Below are 20,234 nucleotides of genomic sequence, written 5' to 3' on the forward strand. Positions count from 1 at the left end.
GTTGCCCGACTTATCATTAAAGATCAGAGTGACACAGGCTGTATTTTTGCAAACAAACAAACAAAACCCTAGAGGTATTTTAAAGTGGATACAGATGAGAAGGCCTGATGACATTTACTTCCTGAGAAAATGTACTCTAGGTTCAGAATGAAAGATGGAGTAAAATGAATTAGGCGATTCAGGAAAAACCAAAGCTATTAGCATGTTAGCATAGACACAGAGGCTGTTGGACAGCACGACGGGGTTAAAATCTGAAAGCATGTTCAATACTGTCTCTTCTTCCCACTGAACGAAGAGCAGCTCTAAATGCGAGCATCATTGCAGTGCGCGAAGCCGAGCTAGGCGGGCGGCGAGTGAGCCAGGCAGGCCCTGGACGGTAGGGCGCTCTCCGTGCAGAAGCTGAAGGCAAACACGTGGAGGGAGATAAAGCAGGTGCATGGACACTGGAGGCTGTCGGTGCCTGCACATTGAAAGCTGGGGAAAGCACAACTGTTACTGAGCTAGGCTGCAAGGGTGTGCAGGGAGGTTGAGTCCAAGCCCCAGGACCCTGCGGGCGGGTTTCGTGGAGACCACCCCTACCTTGGCGCACCTGACTGTCGCCGGGCGGCAGGCCTCTGGGTTGGCAGAGCCCTTGCTGGCGGAGCCCTGGCTGGCGTTCGCTCCAGCACACGCGCTCCCGCGATTCCTCAAGCTCAGACTCTCCAGCGCTCACGCACGGCGCCTTTTCTATCTTACAGAGCACTAATTTGGACCCTAAAAATATTTGTGGCATTTTAAAGTCAAGTCATGCTAGAGAGAGTTTTACATTTAAAAGATCTGCACTTGTAAATATGACTACCAAAGTCACTGTCTTTATATTTTGTGATGTTGTATTTGCTTCATGCTGTTGGCAAGAAACGCAACAGGCTAAGGATGTACTACAATATTTATTCCTTTTTGAGCGCGCACGTGCGTGCATGCGTACGTGCGTGTGTACGTGCCTGTACGTCTATATGTCGAGATGTGCGTGGTCATTCAACACTCAGGAGCCTGCTAGAAAAAGCCAAAGCACTGGTCAAGGCTGGCTCACGCCTGCGCAGCCCGCGACCCTGCCTCCTACCCGCGGGCCTGGGCGCTCTGGGCCTCGAACCTTCGCGCAGGCGTCTGCAGCCCTCCTGGCGGTCGGCCTTCGCAGGGGACGGAAGCGCGCCGGAGGCCTCCCGGGCTCTGCGCCTGCGGGCCGAGGGTCGCTGCACCTCTTAGCTTCTGCAGTCATAGAAACTAATCCCTAGACTACGTCTTCTCAACCGGCACGCACACACGCACGCCCGCGCACACACCGTGTTGCTCCTGTCTCTGAAGGACCCCAGTTAACACAACTATATTGAAGATATCTTTACATCTTTTCTCTAAATAAATTTCCATCTTGGTGCACACAGGTTTTATCCGTGCAATGGAGATCAGGAACAACGTCCCTGAGGTGTTGAAGTTTTGTCGGACAGTAAAATTAATAGTTCTCCCCTTGGGGGAAGATGGTTTATGGTTAACTATTCTAATCTTGTTGCTATCTAACTGGCTTTTATTTCTTCGTTAATCTTTTTGTTTTCATCTGCTTTTTTTAATTAAGTTCACTGATACATTTTAGCTATATAAGATGATCACATTCATCATAGGGAATTTGTCGCTGTATATGATATGTCTTAATTTTCCCCCGTCACCCTACCCTTTCTTCAACCTTTTTTCCCCTCTTTATTTCTAAAAGCATTGTTTTCATTTCTTTTTTCATCTTTTCTCTGTCTCTCTTTTATTTTTTATTTCTAGACCAGGTCTCTCTAGGTAGTTCAGGTTAGCCTTGAACTCACTGCGTAGCTCAGGGTGGCCTGGCGCTCCTGGCGGTACCCCTGCCTCACTCAGCCTCCTGAGAGCTAGGATTACCGGTGTGCACCACCTCGCCCACCCCTTGCTTCCTCTTCCCCTACGCTTTTCCTAGTTTCCTTCCCAGATGAGCACTTTCTTCCTATTCGACAATATCAAGTACACATTGTGGTCCTTATTTACACTTCCAGTTTTTAACACCAGAGACATTTTGTGATATTTAACACACATGTGCTCAATTTATTTCACTTCAGAGTGTAATCTCAAGGTATTAAGAAGTATTTGCTGCTTGTTCAGGAAACTGAAAGGCATAATTAGTGGATGCAACAAGGCACCTAAGATGCCTCACCAAGCCCTTAATAATGTTTTCTAGAGTCACATATCTGCCTACAACTTCTTTCCCACAGCCTTAACTTCAATAATTAAAATCAGCATTTATGTTGCTCCTATATTTTAGTACTTTCTCCAGCCTAAATACCCTCAAACATTGTAATCCTAATATGTAGTAGTATTTATAAATCATCCATTCTTTCCCCCCCAATCCTGAGTATTCCTGCCTCAGCCTCACAGGGTGCTGGGATTATAGGCATGAGCTATCCTGCCTGACTTGTCAAACATGTCTAATCATAAGAAAATTCCCAGGGATATATTAAGTTGAAGATTCTTCAGACCAACCATACATGACAAAGGAAAAGAAGAAGAGAAGGCTTGGCTGGTTTTTGTTTTGTTTTGTTTTATTAATTTTTGTTTTTCTTTAAACCCCCATTTTTTGCTTTTCTTCTTCTAGTTCCAGGCGCTTGGCAGCCGCGGTTTACAGTGCAGTATGGCCAAGTCTAAGAACCATACCACGCACAACCAGTCCCCAAAATGGCACAGAAATGGCATCAAGAAATCTCAGTCACAAAGATAGGAATCTCTGAAGGGGGCAGATCTCAAGTTCCTTAGGAGCATGCATTTTTCCAAGCAGCACAACAAGAAGGGCTTCAAGAAGATGCGAGTGAACAACGCCAAGGCTGAGTGCATGTGCTGAGGCTATCAAGGCCCTTGTCAAACCCAAAGAGGTCAAGCCCAGGATCATCCCAAAGGGAGCAAACCTCAGGCTTGCTCGACTGGCCTATATTGCCCACCCCAAGCTTGGGAAGCATATCTGTGCCCACATTGCCAAGGGTCGCAGGCCTTGCTGACCAAAGGCTGGGCTCCCGCCAAGGCCCAGGCTCTAGCCTCTGCTCCAGCCAAGGCCCACAAAGGTGCCCAGGCCCCCTTGAAGGCTCCACAGTAAAAGCTTCTTATCTGCTGATGTAAAGAAAGAAGGACTGGTATGACCCCTGGGGTGCCTTCTGTGGGGGCCTGGTGTCCTCCTGTGCTCTTTGTACAAATAAACCTGAGGCAGGAAAAAAAGTCTCCATGTTTAATAATCTTCATAATCAAACTGATTTGAGAATACAGCCTTACAATTCGCTCCATATTCCAAATGCTCCTCTTACCTTCTAATGCCACCAGTTGGAACCTTAGCTTCCTCTCTGATTTGTTCTCACTCTTCCTGAGATCTTAGAAATATAGCAACTTCCTGGTACATTCTTGATAAGCAAGGAGCTGCAGGAGAAATGGCAAATGCCACATTAGCTGATGTGTCAGCTCTGCAGCCATGGTGGAGAGGCTGGTATGTTAGCGGGGGGTCAGGTAGAGGGAAAGAAAATTTCCCCTGGCTCCCTGCTGTCTTGTCATGCTCCGCGATGCTACTGGTCCTTCTGCTTTCACCGCTGTCTAGCTTCTGCCCTGGCCTGTCACACTTCCTCCTGTAAATCTCCTCTACACTTTCGCATTCTATCCTCTGCTCTCTGCTCTGTCTTCTGATATTTTTATTGGAATATGACATTCTGATTTTGTGGTGTCATTTTCTTTTATTTTTCTGTATAGACTAGAGTCAACATCCTTGTCCCTCAAAACGTTTCTTTTAAAAGGATTTCTGTTGAATATTCCCATTACCAATTCTGGATACAGACAGGAACTACAACGAACTGGTTCAAATAGTGAGAACCTAAGCAGACACAGTTGTTCTTGACCTGTTCCCCTGGACTCCTGCATAGAAACACGGAATGAGGCTGTTGTGAAATTCCTTTATTGAATTTGTTGCAATTAGGTAGAGATAGCTTGTTTCATTGCCTTTGTTTAGAGAAAAGTATGATATAATTTCTATTAATGAATATGCAAAGCTAAGCATCCTCTTTCTCATTCCTAGGAGGACATCATTGTTGTTTCAGTGACACATGTTCCTGGGTAAAACAATGACACGCTCACCGCATGCAAACTAATTGTCCCACAGGCATGATTACAGCTGTGTTGACTGTGAAGTGATAAGAGTATAAATATATTATTGTACAGGAGCAATTGTACACGCATTGTAACTACTTTGAAATTAATACCATTAATTTTCTAGGTATAGAGAGTAGTTGACTTTGGAGTCAAATGGCCCTTTGTTAGAAACAACTCTCTTCCTACACGCTGGGGCCTATGGAAAATAACAGTCTCAAGCCTGAGAATTGGATAGGACCCTCTACAAGAAAAAGTCATCTTGTCCCAAGTAGACACTATGGGGACTACTGTTCACAATATGGTTATAATTCCCCATATTGTGTCCTACAGATGTATGTTACTGATTGACTTTTACTTATTAAAGTATAATTTTCAATGTAATAATGTATTATTTAGTGTTTGAAGGTGAAATAATTTCCTGTTTCCTAGATGAAAGTAATATTTAACAAAGACAAGGTTTCAAACTTAATGAATGTTTATTTAATTTATCTAATCAGGCTGAGCACCCAATGCTGTAATAGTCGCTTTGTTTAAAAATGAAAATCAATTCAATACTTAATTTGCAATAAGCCTAAGTTTCTGTTCTCTTTAGGGTCTGTTTCGTGCACCTGGGGGTGAGTGAGGAGATGCGAGTAGTCGTGGTAGGATACAAGGAGTGGGGCTGGTTATTAGGAGATACCGGTCTCCAGGCCTTCAAAAAGCACAAGGTATGGCCAGCATCCAGCCCTACTGATATCTAAAGCTTCTGGTCCTTGGACCCTTGAATTTTGACAGTCATGGGGGATAAATGTGTCTGAGTGTAGAGGAGAACAGAAATAATTTATGAGGTCAATTAGTCCCAGCTTTTATGGAAATAATCATCCAAGAACTAGAAGCTGCACTAGTATCTACTTCTGTCCAACATTCCAATATGTATTCTAAGTATCTTGAATGTACCAACCAGATTTATTAGTTTGGTGGAGTCTATGTTGATTTCAGAAACATTTTTCCAAACCAAGGAAAAAGTCTAGGTTGTAATGTACATTGCCCCTGTATTCAACTCTTCCAGCTGTTCTGTTGCCCATGACAAAACATGTTGCTGCACTACACAATCATGGCCTCATATCTATGGTAAGGAGATACTGCGAACTTTTTTACAACACAGATAAGAATTGTGTCTCCCTGGGGGCCAGGGAATGGCTCAGTGGAATAAGCGCTTTCCTGGCAAGCGCAAGGGCCTGAGTTCAATCCCTGGTTCCGCCAAAAAAAAAAAAAAAGAATTGTGTCTCCCGCATTAGTTTCATATACATGCACCCTGTGCATAACGTGTTCAGTATTATTCATTGCAAAAGGTCATGGAACTGAAAAAGCTGAATGGCATCGCTATCTTCAGAATATTGACCACATTCTAATACTTTGGAGATGATGTGGCAGAGGCAGATAAGCCTGCATGTAGGAACAAGGAACTAGGCACAAATGCCAAATTCTTGTCCTCAAACCCACTCCCAGTGTAGAAGTCAATGATTGCCACCATTCCTATGCTAAGAAGGTCACTACTTTCAGCCCATGGGGCAGTACATCTTAAAGCTATCTGATTATTTTACTGTCCTTTGACATTATTTAAAGAATAATGTAAACAAGAAACATGAAAGTTTACAATAATATACCTGAAAGAAAGAAATGACAATATTTCAATAATGAAATTTTGTCATTTGTCATCATGATATTCACTGAAGCAAAAACATTGAAAATGTTTGAAGGTAAGAAACAGATCAAAACTTAAAAGTACAACTATATCACCAAATATTATAATGGTGGATTGGCAGTGATAAAAGGAATAGATGTTTAAAATTATGAAATAAAAAATTATTTGAAATAGAGTTCCCGAGACCCAGTCCTAGCCCAGGTCCGGTGAGTGTGTGGGGAGCTTCCTGCTAACCTTCGCCGGCAGGACCAGTCCCAGCCCAGGCGCAGCGTGGGCCGGACCCTCTCCCACCCCCTCGGGCCGCCCCCCACCACTCCGCCCTACCTGCCCCACCCCTCCCGCCGAGTAGGAATTTCTGAAATAGAGTTCCCAGTAACATTGGATATTTTATCTGGTAAAGAAAATACATTTTGGACTCCTTTAATTCTAGAAGAAAGCTGATGTTCAAATTTGTCTTAAATTCTCATACTATTTTTATGAAACTATAAAAATCATCCTCACAGTATCACACTGATTCCCTGTATCAACCGCTTGCAAAAGCCCTTGCTGTCAAGTTTTTTAGTGGCTGTAATGTGTTATTTTATGTCACATACTGCTATTTCAAATAAACTAAGAATAATTTGAAACAAAAATCCTCCTTTAGAAATATTGTTTTATTGCCTATACTTACCATTTATGCCTGCAAAAGTTGTTTACAATATAATCCTTAGTAAAATATTCATTTACACCTAAGTTCAATATTTTATGGTGTTTTTAGTCATCTGTGAACATTCATGACCCCAAAGAACATAATGCCTTTTCTTTGCCTTTTCACATTTCTCTTTCAGATATATTTTTGTTACAAGTGAAAATCATGGGAATGAAAGTAAAAAGATTTTATAAAAAGTTTAGAGCTATACAAGGCTATTAATAAGTAGTTTTGTTCTCGTTCTTGCTGTAGTTTTGTTTTCAGGGAGGCTGGGGATCAAGCACAGGACTTTGTATTTATTAGGCAAACACTGCGCCACTAAGCTGTATCTTCTGCCTCTATGACCTTTAAATTAAAACCTAAAATGAAAATATGATTTCATCAAGGACTTTAGAAACATTTTCAAATTGCACCCATATGTCAAAATCTGAACATTGGCACTCTGTGTTACGTCAAAGATTATTTTTTTAAAAATGAACTTATAGAGGTCACACTTCCTTTTTTTACTAGTCTCCAGATTTTGTGTGCATCTGTGATTTAGATAGATAGATAGATAGATAGATAGATAGATAGATAGATAGATAGATAGAGATAGATAGAGATAGATAGATAGATAGATAGATAGATAGATAGATAGATAGGTGTTTTACAAACACATATATAAAAACATAAATGCCTAGCACCAGCACGCAAGCATAGGAAATATAACTCATCTAGCAGAAATCTAAACATTACCTCCCTTTACCCAGGAAGGAACCCTTCCTTCCCCACTCCTCAGAGATGCTGGGTTCTTAACTGTCCTTCCGCACAGTGAGGACCTGAGAAAAGATGACTGCCCTGCCGGCGCCCACCTCAGCAGTCTTCCTTGGGGTGGCCCGGCAGCACCCAGGCTGAGCAGGTGCTGGGAGTCGCTGCAGCCGCTCGTCCCCCTCCACAGCCCTCCTGTGCTGGCCGTGGGGCCTCAGAGCCATGATAAGGAGCCCAGTGGTCTGGAAGCCCTGTCCCAGTGCATGTCCTTGGGAGTGGCTTCTCCCCTAGTGCAAAGCAGGGAAAGCCCTGCACTTGCATCTTGAGAGCTTTCATTTCTCCTGCTCCGGACTGTCTGGGTGGAAAACTAATTAGATAATGTCACATTAAAGCACTTTAGCAGGAAATACTAATAGTAACAGAAGAGTATATCTCACTGTCCTTCTTGTGTTGGGCTTAGTTTGGCTTAACGTCTCAAGAAATCAAATGAACTAGGTTTTTTGTTTTTTGGGTGTTTTTTGTTTTTGTTTTTGTTTTGTTTTGTTTTGTTTTTGTATTTTAGGGAACAGTCTTTCGGGTGTTTAGGGTCTCACTACTAGATCAGACGCATAGTGATCTGCCTGCTTACAGCCTCCAGAGAGCTGGGATTACAGGCGCACACCACCATGTCCAGTCTCAAATGCTATCTCAGCGCTTCCCGAGGATGGGGCTCACAGGGCAGGCCCGGGGATCAAACCCCCGGCTTCTGTGCCCCCTTGTTGGTGCTTTAATCCACTGAGCTACTTGGCCGGCGTTTTAGCGGGTTTATATTAAGCACAGTAAATCTCTGTTTTCTTTACTTACAAGCTAACTTCAATTTTCTTGAGAGGATTTGATCCTAAGAAGATAGTTCCATTCCTTCTGATAGGTCCCATTACATCTCTAAATATATACTGAGGTGTCGATTTTGAATTCAGTAATGAAAACAGATGTTTGTAGTTCCATGGCATAATTATATCAATAAAAAAAACTTACTTCTCAATTAACATAAGCTTAGTATTTATTAGAGAGGTTTTTGCAAGGAAGATAAAGTTGTAAAATGATAAATTGCTTCCTTGTTATTCTGAGAAACTCCCAAAACACCACTTATCCAAACAATATACTATTAAACCAGTTTTCCTCCTAAGAGACCAAGTTGTTTATCATATGAAGAGTTCTTTTGTGGACCTGGGTCACTCAACCAAGATAACTTGTTTGTCAAACAACGGTTTACGTATCAAGATGAAATCCTCATGACGCCCATCAATACTAAATAAATGATTATACCACTGACTTTGAGCAAGCCACTGCAGTCACGGGTGGAGAGAGGCACGGAATGCCTTCATGTACTCAAATTAAAACGCTGCACTCTGTGATTAGCCACCACAGACGCTTCCCTCTGCACAATCCCCTAAGACCCTGTCAGTGTGGAATTCTTCCTCAAAATAGTAGTAAGCTACATATTGCTTGACCCACAGATTATCCTGTTGATTTATAGGGCTTCATCAACGGTTTTTTGCTGGTCAGTTAGCTTACTCAAATATTAATCTCATCATAATAAATGATATTCAGGTGACTTTTAACGCTCTAAAACCTGAATCCGAACTCTGAAGAAGGGAAAACTCTTAGTGCTAACCCTGTAACAGAAGACCTTGCGCCTGCCCAGGTCTCTTTTATGTGCCTGTGGTTTTATCTTGTTTTGAAGAGCAAATGAGAAAAAAGGTAAGAATTTTGGAAACATTTCCTAAAGGTGATCTTCTAAATGTTATGGTCTGTGGAGCTTCACTGACCTGGAATGCATTTTGCAGGATGTAAACAACAAAGCTTCCCTGCCTTCCCTTTTGTGCTGAAGGAAATCTTGCCAAGCAGAGGAAACAAGGATCCTGGAAACTCTCCCCTGACCCCCCACGCTGCTTATGTGAACGGTGCACGCAGTCAGCATAGCAGACCGGTATACGAAACCTTTCTGTTAGATTTTTGAACATTCTTAAAATAAAGATAGTGTGAAAATTCACTAGCTTATTATTAATTTGGGTTCTCTTGTGGTTCTTTGAAGACTCTGAATTACAAATGTCAAAATACCAATTTACCCTTTAATGTCTCAATTTTTTGAATATTTTACTTCCTGCATTATTCTAAAGGTTTGTTTTTTTCCCCTGAATAATAAAGATGTATTTTTGTTAGGTGTCGTGTGTGTATTTTCCCCCAATGAAAAACACATCTGTGTTTTTGAAATCTAAAAATCTGTTTCAGACATGCTTCTGTGAATGATAAGAAGTAGATTTCTTGTTTATTTGTTTGACTTTAATGTTTAAATTTCTCCTTATGTTAGGTTAAAACAGTTCCATGTTCAATCTTGTCTTAAAAACAACTTGATTTCCTTTGGTCTTTTATTGTGATTGTCCTTGCCAAAAAGATTGTTACTTTTATTTCTCTGGAAGAGTACAGTAATCTAAAGGTGGAGGCAAGCAGAATTATCCCTGATTTGATTCTTCAGTAAGTTGTTAGAAATATTTGGACTTATTAGTGAGCTATATATTGATCAGTTTACATGAAGAGTATGTTTTGTTGTTTTGCTAGAATAATATTATGGTCTCAAAATCTGTTGCTAGGAATTCACAGTTTTTACCATCTGCTCTGCCTGCTGCTTATAAAAGCAGTCAAGTCTGGTTGTTGTTGTGGTGCGTGTGCGCACGTGCGTGTGTGCAAGTCCCTATGCCCGGGTGAGTGTGTGTGTGTGTGTGCCTAAGTGCTTTTAATTCAAGAATGGAAAGAGAAAGTATTCGCTCATAATTGTGTAAAGAACACAGTTCTGTAAACAACACAATCACTCATAATTGTGTAAATTGGGTACCAAACATATGGAAGGAAAAGGGTTGGTCTTATGTATTCAATGAGATTTTGCTGAACATGTTATAAAATAATATTCAGAGCAAGGAGATCAAATGTTAGAATAGCAGTTTTTCATTTGTTAGCCAAATCTTGGAACTTGACTTCAAGTATACAGTAGTGCATTCTTCCTTGGTCACTTTTAATAAAAGCCACACGCACAACCCCCACTACTCCCAGGGGCACATTAAGCCAGGGAGCGCCGTCTGCCCAGAGTCCCTGCCAAGGTGGGCTCCAGCCTTCTACTCTGCTTAGTCTATATCCAGCACTGATGGTTCACCCATGTTGTCCCAGACCTGGCTCCAGCAGTTACAGAGATGAAATTTTGCTCTCTGTGTTTATTGGATTATCTCCTTAGCAGAATTTCTCTTTGTCTTTGTTGGGTACGAGAAGTTATCAGTGCTGTTATATTGTTGAACTGGTCAATCTTTACATATGAACTAGTAATTTTCAGTCCATATAACTCTATGATTTTTCATGTAAAATTTTCTTTATACGTTAAAGAATTAATCCTAGCTATTATATTGAAACAGAACCTGAGGATATATTTAAAAATATGGATATCCTAAATATATCCATAAAATCTTTGTTGCATTTTAACTGATGATGTATTAATTAATGATGATAATCATTGCTTCTTGGATCCACACACAGCAGAAATTGCTCTCACCACCCCAAAGGCTTTACCACTCACAGTAAGCTTACTTTCTTAAAAACTTTTACTCCACTTTGTGAGAAAGAAATTAGAGAGAGACTTAATGTGCAGTTCTGATGTCATATCTTCATATGTCACCAGTACACAGTATACCTCACGTATCTTGAATGGACTAATCCAGAGGGCTAAAATATACAACAGTTGCTTTTGTTATTATTTTACAAATAGAGACTGACAAAGATAAACACCCACATGTCAGAAAGCTAGCTTTTAGAACTAGAAGTTGAGCTAAGTTACCTGTAATTCTTGTAGTTAATCTTCTTTTCTCCACACCAACGTATATCTTTATTTTGCTTTCCACGGTATTTTCCCATAGACTTTAGGGAGAATGTTTAACCAATAGATATTTAACAACGGAATGTTTTTCTGGCTATCTAAATGAAAAATGACCTTCCAGCCTTGCACAGGGAGAAGTTAATCCGCAGCAATTATTTGTTGTTAGAGTCTGATATGGAAATTACAAGATCCCCACTTAAGTTCCTAACTCTTGGCCTGATCCAAACAGGACACCTGTCCAGTGGGTAGGACTGAGGGCAGAACGCGAGCCCCTGCAGCTCGGTGCCTGAGCACTGAGCTGGCCACCTTAGTCACATGCACTGCAGTCTCCTCAGCCCTGCCCCGGTGACTCTTTTACCTTGGCACTCGCTCTTTCTACACAGAGAAAATAAAAAATTTAACAAGAGCAGACAAGAAGAGACCTTGCTGCAGAAGAAATTTGTGAGATTTCTGGGATTGGAGTGAAGAGGCACCACTAGGTGACAAAAATGTTTGGGAATCACATTTCTTCAATGCAGAGAAAGATCTCTAAATTGAGCTGCCCAAGGGCAGAGCTAAGTGAAGAAATCAGTAGTTTGTGAAGAAACTATAAGAAGTGTTCTGAAGTGGGAGTGACAAACGCTCATACATCATCTGTTTTACACCAGTCAGTTTGTTCCAAATGTCAGGCCGTCTTGAGTTACTGCCTGATGGATTTTAGAGAAAATTTAAGGGGCCAGTCAAAAAATTATTTTCACCTGGCAGCTACTCAGCAATCGCTATGGAGAATACGGCCCTTCCTCTAAATGGCCAAGACAGCTGACAGGGGCGTGAAGGAGTGAGAATTTCTAACTGGCCTGGATTGTGAACTATGCTTGAGAACACAGCAGTTGGCTAACTCTATAACCTGCTTGTCACCTCTCAAGATGACTTTGGAAACTGTACTGAGAAGAACTAAGCTTCCACTGGTTTTCAGAATGATTTAAGAGAATGGGGAGTTTCTGCAAAGGAAGAGAAGCTTGCTAAAGCCTTACCTTGTTGGAGGATGAGTCAAGCATTTGAAATTATTTCTCAGAGAAAACTATGATTAGAGAAATTCCTTAAGTTGAATTACAATGAAAAGAGTTGCTTTTAGTCAATATCATTACAATATACCCCTCATCTATCTTTTGATCATTTTTTTAGCCATATGAGACTATTTTGAAAAGGTGAAAAGCGATAAAAGATTTCCTGGCCTTGGACTCAATTATTTTCTTGTGGGCTGAGCAAGATAGAAACTATGACATCCAAGGTTTTTTCCAGTTATAAAAAGTGCTATAGTTTTATGACTGCTCCAGTTAACAAAAAATCATTATATGAATTATTATTTGAACTAGCTCTAAAGATAATGAAGAAATCAGCATTCTTTGCTTATTTGCTTTCTTTCCTTCACTGTCATCTACTACATTCAATGACCTGGGCTATGAGTCAGAGAACTGATAACTATCTTCACATGATCTTTTTAGTCTCTCTCTCTCTCTCTCTCTCTCTCTCTCTCTCTCTCTCTGTCTCTCTCTCTCCTTTCTTTCTCACTGTGTCTGTCTCTGTCTCTGTGTCTCTCTCTCCTCTCTTCTTTCTCTGTCTCTCTGTCTCTCTGTCTCTCTCTCCTCTCTTCTTTCTCTCTGTCTCTCTCTCTCTCTGTATCTCTCTCTCCTCTCTTCTTTCTCTCTGTCTCTCTCTCTGTCTCTCTCTGTGTCTCTCTCTGTCTCTCTCTCTCTCCTCTCTTCTTTCTCTCTGTCTCTCTGTCTCTCTCTCTGTATCTCTCTCCTCTCTTCTTTCTGTCTCTCTGTCTCTCTCTCTCTGTATCTCTCTCTGTCTCTCTCGCCTCTCTTCTTTCTCTCTGTCTCTCTCTCTCCTCTCTTCTGTCTCTCTGTCTCTCTGTTTCTCTGTCTCTGTCTCTCTCTCTCCTCTCTTCTTTCTCTCTGTCTCTCTCTCTCCTCTCTTCTGTCTCTTTGTCTCTGTTTCTCTGTCTCTGTCTCTCTCCTCTCTTCTTTCTCTCTGTCTCTCTGTCTCTCTCTCTCTGTCTCTCTCTCTGTCTCTCTCTCTGTCTCTCATTCACATCCCTTAAAGTCCTCAACAATTCGTTAACCACCTATGTTGTTCAAAGACCCTGATTGGTATCATCAGACTTGCGCACCCAAAATATGTTTTTATACAAGAAATATTTTCATCGTTCTCTCCCCTCGATCAAAATAGATTTGTTCAAGAATTAGAAGGCAATAATCTTAATCAATAAGTCAATTGTATGGAATTAGTGATAGACGTTAAATCCCCTGTACATGTCTAATTTTAACATCCTGAGTCAGGATGTTACTGGTGATAATTCTGCTGTGCATGAGGTGAGCCGACCAAGGCAAGGTGCGCAGCATAACCGGAGGCAGCCAGGAGTAGGTTTCGCTGAGCTGCCCGGACCTGGCCATCCGTCCTTCCACCTCACTTCCCACTCTGTCTCTTCCCACAACAATGAGGTCATGGAATCAAAAGCTGCCAAAGGTATTGATACGCATTTCCGGTTTGAGGCAAGAGTTGCTGTGTTTGAATGACGTCACCTGGGTTGGAGTATGTTTTTAAGTATTTATTTTCATCAGTCATTTTTTTGTAAACGTGAAAAATCTCTATGTTTATGAGAATCCTTCTGGAACAGATATTTTGATAAAGGAGAGATATTTCTAAATATTTTATCATACTCCAAAGCAGTGAATTTCTCAATTATATCATGTTTTTGTGAAATAGAGATGTCAGGGTAAAAGATTGATCATGTGAATAAAAAAGCATTACTATTCAGTGAAATAAAACCAAATAATCCTGAAATACAGAAATTATTTAAACTGTGAGCAAAATCTAGTTTAAAATACAGCAGTACAAATAAAACTAAAGCATTAGATGTCTGCAACTTAAACTATTAAAATTGAATATAAAATAAAATGAAATTTTAAATACACAAAGGATGGCATATTCCAAGTGCTAAAGGAAAATGAAACACTCCATATTGGAACTGCTTTTCCGGACACAAAGCAAAGTGTTGTGTGTCTGTCTAGCTTATTTCAAAACTACACAGATTCCGGGTGAGTCCAGAGATGGGTTAGAGAGATCGCAGAGTCGAGAGAGGAGCCAGTTTTGTAAAGGCCTGGTGTGTGCAGCAAAAGGAAGCTCCACTGTAATCACCTTCAATGCTAGTAGCTTCCTTTATGAGAAGGTGCTTTAACTTTGGACAGATGTACAAAAAAATGTAAGCTGGGTGGTGAGCTAGAAATATCACTGAATTTCAAACTTTGTGCATTGCTTTTAAATCACCATGTCTCCACTAAAGATCTAAATTTAAATTCTCTTAAACATTTTACTCTTCTTTTATTCCTTCTGTAACATAAGAAAATCAGTCTAGGGCACGGGTAAAATCCCTCCTACTGAAGAATATTTCTGATAGCTTCACTTGTGTATGACTCAGAGGCACATGTGGTCTGGTAGTAGATCCCACTCTAGTCACTGGGACGCACTCCAAACTGGGAAAGATGATTCAGAGCTTGAACACGGAGCTCTCGTGCTTATTTCTAATTTTCTGTAGAGAGCTACTCTTCCTTGAGATAGGGGCTTGCTCTGTAGGCCAGCGTGACCTGGAACTTCCTCCAGGCCTGGGCTCCATGTGTGCTTTCGCTGTCTTATTTCAGTGGCGTTTAGAAGTCAAACTATGCTTAGCCCATTACAATGCACTAGGAACATCCTTATATCCCTACTCTCAAAATCCAGTTACATGTACTCGGGAAGTGCATTAGAAATTCAGATGAATTCTTGGATCTCAGACCTAGAGCTGATCTGCTACGGATTTAGGGAGGCCGAGGTAGTGGCAGACGCTCGGTCGGATCCAGATCCAGCACATGGAAAAGAAACAGGCGTTCTTGGGCATGTGCTTGGTCAGCATCTGCATAAATTCAAAGGGACGGCAGTGAAGACATGAACTGTGATTTATATTAAATTTTCTTTTAATGTCTGGCTGAATACCAATCTTTTACCCCAATCTGAACATTTTCATGCTGCGTGATAAATCCACTAAAAGAAAAAGGCACGGGCTGGTGAGATGGCTCAGTGGTCTAAAGCACCTACTTAGAACAAGCTTAGCAAAAGCATCAGGGACCGCGGTTCAATCCCCCAGCACCACATGCCAGCCAGCCCTGCCCCCTGGTGGGCTGAGCTGGCCTCTCTCTCTCTCTCTCTCTCTCTCTCTCTCTCTCTCTCTCAAATAAATAAATAAATAAAATTAAAAAAAAGAAAAAGAAAAAGAAAAAGGCAGCCACCATGTATGAACTTGGATTTTTTTTTTTTTTCAGTGCCAGGGATCAAACTCAGGACCTTGCACTTGCCAGGCAAGTCCTTATGCCACTGAGCTGTCTCCCTGGCCTGAAATTGGATGTTCATTAAATAAAAAGCATCTGTATCCTAAGAAATTTACTTTTGGTTTTTTGACTAAAGGCCTCACATTGTCCGGCAGGCTGGCCTTGAACTCATGATAAAGGCCGTCCTGACCAAGAATTCATGGAGGTCCTCCTGCCTGAGCCTCCCAAGGGCAGGGATAGGAGTCATACACCACCACCCGAGCTCTCAGAAACATTTTTTGAATTTACCAATGTTAAATTTTATCTCACTCACTTCTGAAGCCGCTGTACACTAGTCAAAACCTTGGGTTTTTTGTTTTTTATTTTTTTTTTAATAATATGAGTGGGATAGGCTCTGGGAGTGACTTTGGCTGCAGGTAAGGGATATAAAAGTGGGCCAAGAGAGCATACTGATTATTTTTTAATTCAGAGCTGTTGAGCTTCCTTAGTTTTACATGGAAACACTCATCCACAGCAGGTCCAGGGAGAGCTCAGGCATTGCCCTACAGAAGACTTCTGGAGACAGAGAGGTCCAAGCTACTAGAGAAAGTAAAACTTCTCAAAAGTGATTCTCTAGTATATTCTAGTAATGGAAAATATTCTAGTAACGTGATTCATGTGGTGTAATTCAAAATTGAATCATGATGTTTCTCCTTTATGCAAATATGCCTTCACTGTTACTCAATGAAGCATTCATCTAGGTGTTACTGAGCAGAGATTTGAAAATGAAATTAAATCCCTGGAGTGGTGCCCTACAGCAGGGTGATCCCCCTGTGTGACCCAGACCTAATCACCTAAGCGCATAGAAGGCGAGCTTCGAGAGATGAAGGAGCAGTGGGCAAAGCATGTGGGTGCAAGCCCGCCCTGAAAGCACGTTGCTTGGTAAATCCACTAAGAGACCACCACATAGGAGGCTGCCACAAGGAGCCATGTGCTGAATGATGCCCTGCAGGAAAGTGGAGCATCAGTGTTATAATTAAAGGAAATTGAATCCAAATGCATTAGTTTTCCTGTCCCTGAGACACACCTCACCCCTACAACGTAAGCAGAGACCCAATCTGACTCAGCCTTCTCAGGATATTCCGTTCATAGCTATGTGGGATCCACAGCAGAAGCGTCACAGGGCAAGCACGTCCTCCCAAGGCCTCCGGGAAGCTGGACAAGGGAGCAGTGCTGGAGGAGAAGGCACAGAGCACTGGGTCCTCCAGGACCTTCCCAGACACACAAAAGTGTTGCAGCAACCCCCTGGGCAACTTCCACGCTAATCAAGTTGACACAATCAAGCTCAACCGCTGCATTACAGGTTTTGTTAGCTAGACACTCAAGGAAAGCTCCTTAAACCATATTTAATTCACAAATCCAAAGTCATAATTCCACCCAACAAGACAACTACTTTACTTACAACTGTAAACACAATAATCCTTCCTCAACATCTCAATATGTCCAACATTTTTAAAAAGTCCAAGTCTACTCAGATACCCAAGACATGCTATTATCTATGAAATTTAATAAAAGTTAAAGTAAAATTGCATAATCCCAAAACATAATGGCTCAGAATAAACATTCAAATTCCAAAATGGACTAAGAAAAGGAGAGAAAACAATCAGATCTATGAAAGAATGAAATTCAGCAGGCCAAACATTAAATCCTCTGTCTCTGTATTTGACATCTGGGGCACATGTTGGTAAGATGTGAGTTCCCAAAGGACTGGAGACCCCACCCTACAGTCCTGCCCGTTGTGGCCCACATGACTTCTTCCTTGACCTGGTTCATTCATGACCTGCAGCTCTTCTCACCAGAGTTTGCATGCTGGCATCCCTGACTTTCTGGAGTAGCCAGTGAACCTTTGACTTCTCTCCTAAAGCCTCTCACACTGCCACCTGAGGAGTTCTTGCCTGCCTCCCAAGCCTTCCTTTGAAATCTGGGTAAAAGTCTCCCTGACCTCAAAATGCTTTCATTCTTCATGCTATTAAAAACCTAGCATCAACTATTCTGGGAAAATTCTCATAAAGGGAATAACTAGCTTGAATGAGACCACTATCCCTAATTTTAGGGGCAATCTACACACTGATTTCCACAGTTAGTACTTATGTTGTTTGATCAATTTTACATGCCTATGCCTATATTTGGTAATCTGAGTAACTACTTTGAGGATAAAAATATGCAATAATAATCATTCTTAATTGCCTACCATTTTTTAAAATTTTGCTATCATTTTTTTAAAATTCTCTTTAAAATAAAATAAAAACCATTGTCCTGTGAATGATGCCATCATCTGCTGTAAACAGAAGCAGTAGCTGGGCCCCCTTAGAACATGGCTGCAGCAGACTTTGCATCATGGGATGGCTGAGTACAGATAAAACAATCCTACAGAACCAATTACTCTGAAACCCTTTCTCAAGAAGATGTAAAGGTCTCTCTTCACAAATGAAAGGATTACATTTTTAAATCCTTGGTCCTGTTATTGGTGGGATATTACTGATTTCTAAAATGTTCTGAAGGCATCTTTATTCATATGCCTGTAAAAAAGCCTTTGGTTTCTTTTTAATTGTCCTAATCTCTTAAGAACCAACACTTCTTTTGGTTCCAACTCTACATATGTCTTCTTCCACACCAAAATTTTTATGTTTTTCAAAATATTTTGGTTTGCTTTTTGCTCTAAATTCTAACTATACATTTCACTGAAATTAGCATGCAATACAAATGCCACAGCCTAAATTTTCTCTTGATTAATAAATCTATTGCACTTAATCAAAGCCATAGGAAATCTGCACAGCAGCGACAAATGTTTTGTGAGTATAACGTGCACAACTTCTAGTCCAATTGCGAATAAAGTCTTTATACCCAACTGACCCTGCCTGAGCACTCAGCCTTTATTGTTGATCTTCTGATCTTTGACTGGAATCTTCCACCAGGCTCTGCTTATATTTTTTCAGGGCTTCTTTAGCATCTCCAAAAGTTTCCAGGTAGCTCCTGCAAGTCAGTGTCAGAGGCTTCTAAACCATATGGCAGAATCACAGGTGTGGCAATGCCCTACATCTCTAGCACCAATTTTCTGTAATAGATTTAGCATCCCTGAAACAGAAAAACACCCAATCATTAAAAGGGAGAGAGGCGTAATTTAGTTCACCTTCTCAGACATGCAGTGCATGATCAGCCAGCCCCAGGGTAGCCATGTCACAGCAAAAAGGGTGCAGCAGAGCAATATTCAACTCATGCTCACAGGAAACAGAGCAGAGGCACAGCACCAGAGAGGAAGGGTGTGAGGCTAAGTAGAGTGCACAGGCCAGGAGTCAACAGCCCCTCCAGACACTCCCAGAAATGTGCTTCTGACCCAGAAAGTTCTTTTTTTTTCTTGAATTTTTTTTATTGGTACATTTTATATATACACAGTGTTAGCATTCATCATAGGGGAATTGTACCTTGCTTCAAACAATAGTTTCAAGCCTTTTTTTTAAGATTTAAAATTTCTGAATTTAGTTCAACTTATAATACCACATTTCCAAGAAAAATGAACCTTTTGCAAAGACATTTAAATAAAATCATACCAGGATGCACAAAAATGAAATTGTCCAAAACTTCTTATAAATAAAAAATCATTAAAGCATATATATATAAATATTAGCTATGTAAGAACAATATTAAATAGCATCTTATTCCACATTAGAAGGAAAAAAATTAAAAGGACCAAGGGTGTAAGAAACTAGATTAAAGGACTGAAAGGAAAGATCTGTTCTCTTTGAATTTCATACTTAGCAACTAAAAGTAAGATTTTCTAGTTATACAAACTTGAAAAATTTAATACTTCCAGAAGTAGCATATAGGAAATAACGAAGAGCATAATTCAAAAGGCAAGAGAAGTTGCAGTATGCTCCTGGATGAACAATAAAGAGCTCTCAATATGATAGTTACTCAGGACTATATAAAAGATATATTAGATGAACCCTTATTTAAAGGTCATTGCAAATTTCTATGAAACAGCACCAATCTTATGTTGGGTTATATATGTATTTTTTTCCATATATGTGTGTGTATGTGTGTATAAAAGACAGGGAAGAAGTAATATAAAGTCAACAGAAAATGGAAATATACTTTTTAAAGTTTCTAATACTAGGAGAAGATATCATACAATGCCTTTTAAATAAATTGTAAGTCAAAGATATAGTATAAATCTTAGAACAAAAATTAAGATTAAGCAATATTCAGAGAATTAAATACTAATTAAAATTAAATGTTTCAAAACAATTGAACTAAGAAAAAGTTTTCTTGATAGCAAAGGAGTACTAAGAGTAAAACATAAGATAAATACTGGAATGGCAAGTAAATGACCAGCACTTCTAACAGTTTGAGGATAGGATATCGCATAAAGTTCTAGTGTGTTGTGGACATGCATAATGACCGTGACAGTTACTAGTGGCTAGGCGTCACTTGTGGAACTGAGCTACAGCTATTTCTTTGAAATCCACCTTGTAGACTCAGGTGGAATCATGACCCATAGGGTGGAAGAGAAGTCCATTTGTAGGGTGTGCTGATGAAAATATTCTGCTGCTGAACACAAAAGAATAACTGAAAGACTACTATAGTGTACCTCTTATTCTCCTGTGTTTGTTTGCCCTATTTCATGTGTTCTTTCCATTCTCATTCATGGGGCTATGATCAATTTGC

The 20,234-nt window shown here is 40.6% G+C and overlaps 1 long non-coding RNA gene across 1 annotated transcript in view; it reads left to right on the top strand.

The window, feature by feature from the left end:
• Positions 1 to 3,132: 3,132 nt before the first annotated feature.
• The window catches only part of LOC111813236, a 19,807-nt gene continuing 2,705 nt past the window's right edge, over positions 3,133 to 20,234 (top strand). Inside the window, exons 1-2 of the long non-coding RNA XR_002818548.1 lie at positions 3,133 to 3,252; positions 18,889 to 18,892. This is a non-coding gene — a long non-coding RNA (uncharacterized LOC111813236). The remainder of the gene's footprint in view (positions 3,253 to 18,888; positions 18,893 to 20,234) is intronic.

This window comes from Octodon degus, unplaced genomic scaffold, assembly GCF_000260255.1.
Source record: "Octodon degus isolate 3935 unplaced genomic scaffold, OctDeg1.0 scaffold00174, whole genome shotgun sequence".
Lineage (NCBI taxonomy): Eukaryota > Metazoa > Chordata > Mammalia > Rodentia > Octodontidae > Octodon > Octodon degus.